The sequence below is a fragment of the Petaurus breviceps genome, unplaced genomic scaffold (genome assembly GCF_028583685.1).
Source record: "Petaurus breviceps papuanus isolate PSGF00001 unplaced genomic scaffold, PetGlider_PUasm1.0 90681, whole genome shotgun sequence".
In the NCBI taxonomy this organism is placed as follows: Eukaryota; Metazoa; Chordata; class Mammalia; order Diprotodontia; family Petauridae; genus Petaurus; species Petaurus breviceps.
The window spans coordinates 169063-180633 of record NW_027187307.1 but is presented as its reverse complement, the minus strand read 5'-3'; the positions used below and the strand labels follow the sequence as shown (position 1 = coordinate 180633).

The window sequence follows — 11571 nt, the reverse complement described above, 5'->3', positions numbered from 1 at the left end:
TTTGTGTGTGTGTCTGTGTATGTCTGTCTCCATGTGTGTGTCTATGTGTCTGTCTGTCTGTGTATGTCTCTATGTCTGTGTCTGTCTCTGTATGTGTGTCTGTCTGTCTTTATATGTGTATGCCTCTCTGTGTATCTGCGTCTGTCTGTCTCTGCATGTGTGTATGTCTGTCTGTTTCCATGTGTGTGTCTATGTCTGTGTATGCCTCTTGTCTATCTGTGTGTCTCTGTGTCTGTCTCTGTATGTGTCTGTCTTTGTGTGTGTATGTCTGTCTATTTGTATCTCTCTGTGTCTGTCTTTGCATGTGTCTCTGTCTTTATGTATGTCTGTCTCTGTGTGTGTGTCTGTGTCTGTCTGTCTATCTCCCCTCCCCCCCCATGCTTTCTGAGAAGACTTCAAAACTTTTTCCTTTCCCATTGCAAGACAAGAATTGCCCATGTGATCAGCCCAAGCACCCTTTGCAGGACACACCTCCACACTGTCCTTCACTCCCCCCTCCCCTTCTAGCACCTAGGGACTGGCCTCTCTTACCTCAGCTAATGGTCTACTGTGTGCCCTGACCACGTCACTCCCCTGCTTGAAGCCTTAGTTTTCTGTTAGATTAGGCTAATAGCACTTGTGGCATCTACCTCAGAGGGCTGCAGTGAGACCCAAACATGACAATATAGTTTAGTGCTGCACCAAGAAAGCTGTAGAAGCGTAAGTTCCTCCCCCTCCTCCTCCTCCCTTCTGCTTTCTTCTTCCCCTCTCCCCCTCCCTCTCCTCCCCTTCCTTTCTTCCCCCCTCCCTTTCTCCCCCTCCTCTTTTCTCCTCTCCTCCCTCCCCTCCTACATGTATCCCCCAGGTTTGCACTGCCCTCCTTCCTCTCATTTCCTTCCCAGCTCAGCCTAGACATCACCTATGTTAAGAAGTACTCTCTTCAGCTCCCAGGAAAAGGTTCTTCCTGAATTTTCACAAAGCCCTTGGCTTCCCCTGCACCACACCCCCATTAAGCCCCTTCTCCAGGCATCCACTGTCTCCCTGTCGGTAGAATGTAAGCTTCTTTCAGACAGGTAAAGTTGGGTTTTTCTTACCTCCCTGGCACCAAATATGTGCCCAGAATGGAGTCAGCAATTCGTGACTGTTGGTGGAACTGAATGAAGCCATACCCTAGCCCCAGCAATGGCACAAAATGATGGAGAATCCAAATGTGCTGCAGAAACTCTGTGACTTCCCTCTCTGCCTCAGTTTCTTCCTCCGGGTGATCTCTGACATTCTGTGATCTTAAGTCCCTTTCCCCTACCTAGGCCTCAGTTTCCCAAACTGTAAAAGAAAGCTAGGCTAAATCAGAGGTATCAGATTCACCAACAGGTATGCCACCAAATCACTGCTGAAACCTTATTAAAATGCAACTGGGGGCAGCTAGGTGGCACAGTGAATAGAACACTGGCCCTAGAGTCAGGAGGACCTGAGTTCAAATCCAGCCTCAGACACTTGACACAAAAAAATTAGCTGTGTGACCCTGGGTAAGTCACTTAACCCCAACTGCCCTGCCTTCCCCCCCTCTAAAAAGCAAAAAAAAAAATGCAATTGGGAAATGTTTTAGCAAAATAAATAAAAATGCAATACAATATACGTATTGTTAATTTGTGATTTTCTAAGTGAATATGACATCAGATTTTGACTTCACTGAGCTAGATGAAGGGTCTTTCTAGCTCTGTCAGTGGAGATATTCATTCATTCAACTATCTGTTCAGCAAATGTTTCTTAAGCAGTGGCTATGGGCTTCCTGAAGTTGGGGAAGAGACAAAGTATAGATCTGAATCTGTGCCCAGCCCGAAGGGAGAAGAACAAGCATCTACTTCTGATGAGGTGGATATGTTGTGATTATCCCCATTTTAGAGGTGAGGAGACTGAGGCAAATAGGTTATGTAACTTGCCCAAGATCATATAACTAGTATCTGAGGCCAGATTTGAACTCAGGTCTACTTGACTCCAGGCCCGGTGCTCTAACCACACCACCAGCAACCTACCAGCAATAAAAAAATCCGAATTTGTCAACCCACCATTTCAGGCCCTCTGAGCTGCCACCACACCAACCTTCTAGGCTTATCCCGTATTATTGCTATGCACAATGTAACCGAAGTGGACAAGTTGACAGTGAACTGGAGCACTTTTGTCAGCTCCAGGGAATTGAGGGTGGAGGCAACGGAAGAGAGAAGGGGCAAGGGATGAGAGGGGATGGAATAAGAAGCTTTGCTTCGGACCCTCGGAGCTTGACAGGCCTATGACATGCCCACATGGAAATCCTGGCCAGGGAGGGGCACCTGGGTCCCAATAATTGCCACCTTGGCAGTTGATCAGGTCACCAAGAAAGAGAATACAAAGTGAGAAAAGGTCTCAGGCCGAGGGCTGGGGGTGGGGTGGGTGGGAAAGGTGATGATTCAGCAAAAAAGAGAGGGGCAAAGGTCAGACAGGCCAGGAAGAAGCCAACCAAGAGATGCCAATGGCCCTGGAAACCAAGTGGGATAAGGAGTGACCAAAGACCAGCACACTCAGCACTTAAATTAAGCAAGACTGACCACACTGGAGAGCTGAGTCAGATTTCAAGGAATGGAGGCAGAGACCATTTCATTTGGGTTTCTGTGTTATCGCCTGGCACACAGCAGGTGCTTAATAACTGCTTCCTTACTGAGAAATTGGTTGAATGACTGATGGAAGAGAGAATAGGCCATGAGGAACCAGCAGCCTCTCTAGGAGTTTGGAGGCTTATAGGAGACCAGAGGTAGAGGACAGAACAAGATAACATAAAAGGGCTTTAAGGAAGAAGAGAGTCCAGACAAGTCAAGTGAACTAGCCAGAAAGGAGTGTCCATTGTAGTGAAGAAAGACAACACTGAAAAGGGGGGTGGAGGGGAGGGACAATAGGAAGGGCCCAAATGGAGAAAGAAGGCCTAAGGGCCCTTGGGGCACAGGGTGGAGAAAGGAGTCCAGACAGTCCACAGGGGAGAGCAAAGATGAATGAAGGAGTGAACATGGCTGGCCTGGGCACTTTCCTGAAAATGGAGGTTCTGGCTGGGTATGATGGCACATGCTGGTTTTTGGTGGATTGCCTGAGCTCAATCATTCTGAGCTATAATGAGCTGAGCTGATGGACTGTCGGCACTAAGTCTGACACCTGGTGTAGGTACCTAATGAGCTCCTGGAAGTAGGGAGCCATCAGGCTGCCCAAGAAGAAGTAAACCAGCCAGTATCGGAAATAAAGTTCAACACTCCCATGCTGATCAGTAACAAGATAGTGTCTGTTCAGGGCCAATGCACTTCAAGGATGGGTGACATGGGAAGATTCAGTCTTAAAAAAAAACCAAAGAGGTTCCAGAAGGAACTGACCAATCAAAAGAAGGGACCACAGGGGTAGAGTGATCTTCTAAGGTGGGAAGGTTGCTCAGATGCAGCGATCTTCTAGGGTGAGAAGGCTTCGCGATCATGATGACAAAAAATGTCCAAAAGGCAGGAAACTGAGTCCAGAGAGGAATGAAGGAGTGTGTGTGCACATTTGTAGGCAGCCAGAAAGGAAGCAGGGCACAGAGTTTGAAAATGAAAAAGGGGAGCAAACTCCCAAAGTAAGATGGGAAGGGATGGGTTCAGTTACAGGCACTAGCCTTAACAAAGAGAAGAGTCACCTTTTTCTCAACATGGAGCAAAGGACAGAAAGGCAGATGATGCAGAAGGGTTTGTAAGGTATAGAGTAGTGGACAGCAAGGAGCTGATGGCCAATGTCCCCTTTTTTCTAGTAAAGTATGAAGTGAAGGTTCTTTGCTAGGGAGGGGGGAGGGAAGAAGAGTAAGTTTGGAATATCCACTGCAGGGAGTGTGATACAGCATCTATCATGGAAGAAAAAAAGGACTCCACAGGACTGAAGAGGGATATGCCCCAAATTTTTTTTAAAGGGATGAGGGAAATCTAATAGAATCAGTAAACTATAGACCAACCAGCTTGATTTCCATTGCTTGAAAAATTCTAGAGCACTCCTGTGAGCATTTGGAAGAGCCAGCCTGGCTTCATCAAGAATAGGTTATGCCAAACTAACCTCATGTCTGTTTGAGGATAGGGTTACTAGCCTCAAAGATTCGGGGAATACTACAGACATAGTAAACCCAGATTTGAGCCAAGCATTTAACAAAGTTTCTCATCCTGTGCCTGGGAAAAAGATGATGAGTTGTAGAAGACAGTAAAGTTAGGATTCTTGAATCAAGAAGTAGTTGAATGACTGGACCCAGAGAGCAATAATGAATGGAATGACATCATTTTGGAAGGAAGTATCTGGTTGGGAATCTGTACTCACCTCTATGCTGTCTGACAGCTTCATCAATAGTTTTGACAAAGACACATTTGTCACACTTTAAGATACACAAGTCTGGGACCAATAGCAAACACAGTAGATGTCAGGATCCAAAAATACCTCAATAAGCTAGAGCAATGGGTCAAATCCATTTATGAAACTTAGTAAGTATAAATTAAAAGATCTGCCCTTTGGTTCAAAAAACAAAGCAACACATAGAAGGAAGGGTAACCATGGCAAGACAATGATTTACCTGAAAAAGATCTTGGGGTCTTAGTGAACTTCAAGTTCAAGCTGAATCAAAGGAATGATATGGCACCTAAGAAAGACTATGTCTTAGGCTCTACTGAGAGGCATAATGTCCAGAATACTTTTGTTATAGTCAGCCCTTATCAGGCCACATCTGGAACCCCGTGTTCAGGTCTGGGTACCGCGTTTTAGGAAAGACAGACAACAGAAGAGGGTGACTAGAATGATGAGAGGATTGGAGAGTATACCACATAAGGATCAGCTGAAGGAATATGGGATGCTTAGCTTAGGTAAAAGAAGACTAAAAGGAGACACGATAGCTACAGGTTTTTAAGGAAAGGCTGCATGACCACTTGTTAAGGATACTCTTGGTCATATGCAAATGGTTCTGACAAAAACTGTTGGAACAAAAAAAAGCAATCTGGCAGAAACTAGGCATAGACCAACATCTCCAAACATATACCAAGATAAGCTCCAAATGGGTACATGACAGCTATAAAGGGTAATACCATAAACATATTGGAGGAGCAAGGGAGAAATTATCTATAAGATCTATGGATGATCAAACGAGGGATAGAAAAGATTATAGAAAGTAAAATGGGCAATTTTAATTACAAAAAATTTAAATGTTTCCCACAAACAAAAATCATTTGTACTTAAAACTAGAAGGAAAAAGTCTTTGCAGTAAATTTCTCTGATAAGTCTCATTTCTAAAACATATAAGGAACTGATTAAAATATATAAATATAAGAGCCATTTCTCCAGTTGATAAATGGTCAAAAGCTATGAACAGGCAGTTGTCAAAGGAAGAAATCCAAGCTACTAAGCCATATGAAAAATGCCTCAGATCATTAATAATTAGAGAAATACAAATTAAAACAATCTTTGAGGGTTTCACCTCATATTCAACAGATTGGCAAAGTTGACAAAAAAGGAAAAATGACATATATTAGAGGGGTTGTAGGGAAATGGGTACATTAATGCATTGTTGGTGGAGCTGTGAATTGGTTCAGCAGTCCTGGAAAACAATTTGGAATTATGCCCCTAAAGTTATTAAATTGTGCATACCCTTTAACCCAGCAATAATTATTAGGCCTATAGCCCAAAGAGCTCAAATAAAGAGGGAAAGTATTCACATGCACAAAATTGTTTATAGCCGCTCTTTTTATGGTTAGCCAATAACTGGAAACTAAGGAGCTGATCATCAATTGGAGTATGACTGAACAAATTATGGCAATTGCATGTGCCGAAATGCTATTGTATTCTAAGAAACAATGAAGGGATGGTTTCAGAGAAACCTGGAAAGACTGCTATGAATTCATGCAAAATGAAGTCAGCAGAACCAGGGGAACAATTTAGACAATAACAATGACATTGTCAAAACAAACAACTTTGGAAAGACTTAGGAACCCAAATCAATACAAGGTCCAAGTCAGTTCCTGAGGACTTCTGCTGAAGCAGGCCACTCACCTGCTGCCAGAGGTGAGGCAGGGCAGACTGAGACATTCTTTTCCAGACATGGAAGATACAGGTCTTTGTTTGGCTTGAGTATATGTGTTTGTTACAAGGGTTTGCTTTGGTTCCCCCCCCCCTTTTTTTTTTCCAGTGAGGGTGGAAGAGGAAAGGTAGATTTTTGTTCATTGAAAAAGAAAATTTTTTTTCCCCAAAAAAGACTTTTTGGTTGGAGTAAATCATTTGGGAGGTCCCTACCAACCCAGAGATTCTGGGATTGCTCAGGGTCACAAGGCTAATAAGCATTCGAATTGGGATCAGAACCCAGGTCTGCTTCTGCCTTCAGGGTCAGTGTATTTTCAAGTACTGTTAAGCTACTCATTTACATGACACATACATATCCCCAACAGCTGGGCAGTCCATTGGGATTCTATTCTGCCCAGCCCCATTTCCGCCCAGCCACACAGGAGCCTAAAGCTAAGGAGTCCCAAGGATTCAGCCAGCCTTCCCACCCCCCCCCCACCCCAGCCCCCAGCCAGGGGGCTCCATTCTAGTGCCAATCAAGAACACTGCCACAGGGCCTCCTAGGACAATTAGAAACCAGGGGACTGGGAGGGAGGAGGGGCTGGGCAGCCAGAACGAGCAGATGGCAAGCTTAGCATAAGAATAAGGGCGGGGGGGGGGGGGGGGGGGGGGGGGGGGGGGGCCCCCGGGCGCGGCCAGGGGCCACAGGCATGACCTTGGGAGGGGGGGGGGGGGGGGGGGGAGCCCCCAGTGCAGGCTCCCCCAGGGCCCCTCCCAGGCTGCCCCTCCCCTTCCCACACAGGCTCCCTGAGCCACCTGCTGAACTAGGCTTTCTTAGCCCCATTGAGCTCATCAATTTTTCATTCTGGGCAAAGGAACCATCTCCTTTCTCCCCAGCTAAGGCAGTGAAGACACCCTGAGCAGCCGCCTAGATTGTTTGGACAACCAATAATGATGCCAGCCTCAGTGGCAACAGGATCAGAGCATCTTAGGATTTAGAGCTGCAACAGGCCCTCCCTTAGAGACCATTCAGGATTCTCCCCCTCCCCACACTTTGTTTTATAGAGAGGGAAACTGAGGCCCAGAATTTAGGATCATAGAACGTTAGAGCCGGGAGGGACCATAAAGTCAACCTAGCCTAAGACTCAGCTCTCCCAACCTACAACACGCACGCTCTCTGTCTCTCTCTCTGTGTCTCTCTGTCTCTGTCTCTGTCTCTCTGTCTCTCTGTCTCTCTCTCTCTCCCTCTCTCTCACTCACACACACACACACACACACACTCACTATGGAAAGGGAAAAGGGATTTAGGATCACAGAATGGCAGATGGAAAGGCTCTCAGAAACTAGCAAGTTTTGGAATGAGAAAATTGGGACCCTGAGAGGGGAAGAGCATCCTCCATAACTCCAAACCAGGCCCAGCGACCCCTTTTTCAGGGTTCTTTTCACAACTCCAGCCTCCCAGAGCATAGATGGAGGCAAGCACATTTGCACATCTGAACAGATCCACCAGGTCCTCCTGCCAAAGACACAGGAGCACCCCACCCCCTCCATACACATCTTCTCAACCTGTACAGCTCTTGTCCAGGACCTCCCATCAGTTCTCCTTGGAGGACGCCCCTCCCAGTGTGATGAAGGCCTTCCCCCAGGTCTTCTGGCATTCTGTCAGAGAAGCTGCTCCAATTCCTCTGGCACTTTCAAGTTTACAAAGTACTTTTCTCCCAACAACCTTGTGAAGGAGGCTGTTCAGGGATTATATCCATTTTCTAGAGGAGAAAAATAAGGCTGAAAAGAGGAAGGACTTGCTCAGGGTGACCTGGCTAGTGAGTGTTGAAGTCTGAAAGTCTGCATACCCATGCCAAGTGTTCCTTCCTCTCAGTCACACTGGCCCAGTCTCCAAAGAAGCCCGGCACAGGGTGGGTGGTATTGGCTATGATGACGGAGTACAAAAGTAAGAAGTCTCACCAAGAAAGCCAAGGGGAGAAAGCTGAGGGCCTGTCTCTCTGGCAGGTTATGTTGGAGGAAATCCAGACATGAATCCATCTTCTTTGAGATGAATGAGCAAACTGAAGTCCAGAGGGGGGCAAGGTTTTTCCCAAGGTCACCTCATGGGCAAGTGGCAAGCTAGTTCACTGGGGCCTTCCTTCATCCTCCTGGCTCATCTTTCCTTCATTATTGTCCTAAAGTCCAGCTCTGTCCACATCCTCCAACGTCTCAGTATTGCCTACTGCATGACCCTAAATGAGCACTGCCCTCCTTCACCTGGCTCCAGTCTCCTTCTCTAGCCTTCTCCCCAACATGGCACCAAAGCCCCACCAAGCTGGATCAGGACTCAGTTGTCCCAGCTCTTTTCTAGCTCGTGACCCCTGACACCTGGAATCTGACCTCCCCCTCCAGCCAGAAGCAGCCTCTGGCCCTCCCAAAGGCCCTAGTGGGTCTCTCATGTGTACAATCTGGCTTGGAATAGAGTTAGCCTTATCATTCATTGTCTCATCCCCCACCAACTCAACTATGAGATCTCCCGGGCAGGGAACCCAGTCTTTAGACTTAAGTCTGGAACTCTATACAGAGTAGGAAAACAAGGGACAAGGGAGTGACAATGAGTGAGTGAGTGAATGAATGAATGAGTGAATGAATGAGTTTATGAGTGAATGAATGAGTTTATGAGTGAGTGAGTGAATGAATGAGTGGATGAATGAGTTTTTAAGCCAGTGAATAAACGAATAAATGAATGAGGGAGTGAATGAGTGAATGGAGTAAGTGAATGAGGAAATGAATGAGTGGATGGCTCAAGGCTAGAGATGTTTGTGGCTGCGATCCCAGCTGTCCAGAGGTAGGTGGGTTATGGTTCCCAGTGCCTGAGCCATTAACACTTACAGCTGTGGTTTTGCTAAGCCCTCAGATCTCCATGCCCAGCCCCTAAATGGCCCTGGGCTCAGCCAGCATCAGGGCTTCCTCCCTGGTCTGCGGGGAGCCCTCAATGGAGATGATACTCAAGGTCCGGTACTCTCAAACTTTGGGCCTAGCAAACCTTCAAGCGCTAGAGGAATGGCAGCATTCTTAGGCAGAAATAGCCCACAGCCAGTCTCGATGTTGTCTTCATTCGGCAAACAAGCAGCTCCTTATTTTCCTAAGGACAGCCCCCTCCCTCCTTCAGGCCGCAATCTCCTAGAGCAGAGACACTGGAACCACCAATGTGGGCGGTCTCTACCAGGGGATTATAGAATTGGGAGCTGGAAGAAGAATCCTACACTTCTGTTTAAAGAAAGGGAAACTGAGGCCTGCAGAGGGAAAGGACTCATGATCATAGTATGGCAGCGCTTAGTGTGATCCAAGCCCCCACTTCTACAGACAGGGAAGCTGGGACTTGTTTGAGGCACCTGGATCTCCCTCCTCCTGTCCCTGTTCTGGCATTGTCTTGGGTGTCCCTCCCCCTCTCTAGGCCTCAGTTTCCTCTAGAGTACTAAGTAAAATGAAGGAGACACTGGGGAAATAATGGCCCTAGTTCTCTTTTGCCACCACTACTTTGAACAGGGAGTAAGGCAGAAAGCAGTAAGAGCGTTATTTTCCCATTTTATAGAGAAGAAAGCTGAGGTCCCCAAAAGGACAGGTGACTGGTCCCAGAGCTAGCAAACACCAAAGGTGCCGTTTGAACTCAGGCCTTCTGCCTTTAAGGCCAGCAATCTTGCCAATATCTCATGTTGCCTGCCCCCAGCCACCAAATATTGGTACATTTTCAGCCCACATAGTAACCCACAAATCTGTATTTGTGAAGCTACATGGGCCCTTTGAGAGTAAATCCAACCTTCTTAGCTTTAAAAAAAAAAAAGGGGGAGGGGGAGAAAATCCGAGTGCAAGAGGGACAGCACTTTGCCTGAGGTGGCCAGTGACTCAGTGGCTGAGGTAGGCCAGGACCCCAGGTGTTCTGACTCATACACTCCAGTGACTCAGAAACCATGGACTACCCCTGCCCCCATCCCCCAGCGCCACCTTACTGAGGCTCAGAGACCCAGCAGCACTTGGTAAGGAATGATGGATTCAGTAGGGCTTGGAACTCAGGCCTCTAAACTCTAAATGCAGGGCTTCACCAGGACGTGTGCTCTCTGCACAATCAAGTCATACATGGCACAAGGAAATTGGAGGGTGCTCCCATAGCAGTGGGAGATACGATGGGAAGAGCATTGCATTTGGAGGCAGAACACTTTGAACCCCAGATCTTTTAATGAGCTGTGTGACCTTGGACAAGTCATATGACCCTCCCAGTCCTTTTCCTCTTCAGGAATTGGACAAGACAGAAGGTCTGAGCAAGGCTCTCAGTGCCCCCACCCCCCTTGCCAAACCAAGAAGTCCAGAGAGCCACAGAGCCCAGCAAGCTCAGTCTATTCAGGTCTAGATGTCAGTACTGAGACGCCTGGACTGGAGCTACCCAAGATTGTCAACATGCGGGTGCTAGTGAGACATATACAGAAGGCACCAGGACACATCCAGGCTGAGTAGAACCTTGGCAGGCACGTGGCAGCACGGAATCCCAGAGCACCTAACACATAACAAGAGCTTCATTCAGATTGTTGAGTTGAATTGAATGTAGCCTAGAGCAGGAGGTGATTCCTTGTGGGTCTGGAGCCAGGAAAGCCTGGGGTGCTAAGTTTGCCTCTGCCAAGTCCTACCCAGGTGCCTTTGGACAAGTCACCAGACCCCTCTAGGCCTTAGGATCTTCATCTTAAAAAGAGGGCATTGGATTGGACTGGGCAAGTGCCCGCCATGTCTACCCACTGCCTCTAGTTCTACCCTCTGGGGTCAAGCAGAGACAAGTCCAAGGCTTCAAAAGCCAGAAAGGACCTCATTAGACAGAGAAGAAAGCTGAAGCCCAAATAACTAAGTGGCAGAGAAGAGATTCAAACTCAGGTCTTCTGACACCCACTGCACAATGGTTGTTGTCTATGAGCTGCCTCCCAATACTTGAAGGTACCTAGTCTGTCCCCTCTAGACCATCTCTTCAGCAGGGCAGACACTCAGGCCCCTCCTCATCCTGGTCACCGGTCACCCTCCTCTGCAGATTCTCCACCCTGCAGGTTCCTTCCCCCAGTGTGGCACCCAGAAGGGGACACGACATTCCAGATATTCCAGCAGCTCAAGGCAGGAGACAGGAGGATTTGCACCCCCACCCGCCCAGGTTCTGGACTCCCTCTCTTAATGCAGGATTTGGCACAGACACCCAGATACCCAGTAGCCTGAAGGCCCAGACTATCCCTTGTTCATGTATGCGCTTCTAGCCAGAGAGTCCAGATGTAAAGAGATAAGGGGATAAGGGCTTGGAGCCCCTTGGAAATCCATACTCCCCCCTTCCTCCCCATACAAGCAGGACAGGCCAGCCCCAGGCCTCTGGTCTCTGGGGCTGCCCATTGTGGGGGGGCAGGGAGGAGCAGCCGTGTTGGTCCCAGCTCTCTGGGCTATCTCCCATCCAGCCCAGCCTAGTGCCCTTACACACACACACACACACACACACACACACACACACACACACACACA

At 47.7% G+C, this 11571-nt stretch overlaps 1 protein-coding gene across 5 annotated transcripts in view; it reads right to left on the bottom strand.

Moving 5' to 3' along the window:
* The window catches only part of PAK3 (p21 (RAC1) activated kinase 3), a 76766-nt gene that overhangs the window by 63983 nt on the left and 1212 nt on the right, over positions 1–11571 (bottom strand). The gene's annotated exons all lie outside the window — the stretch shown is intronic.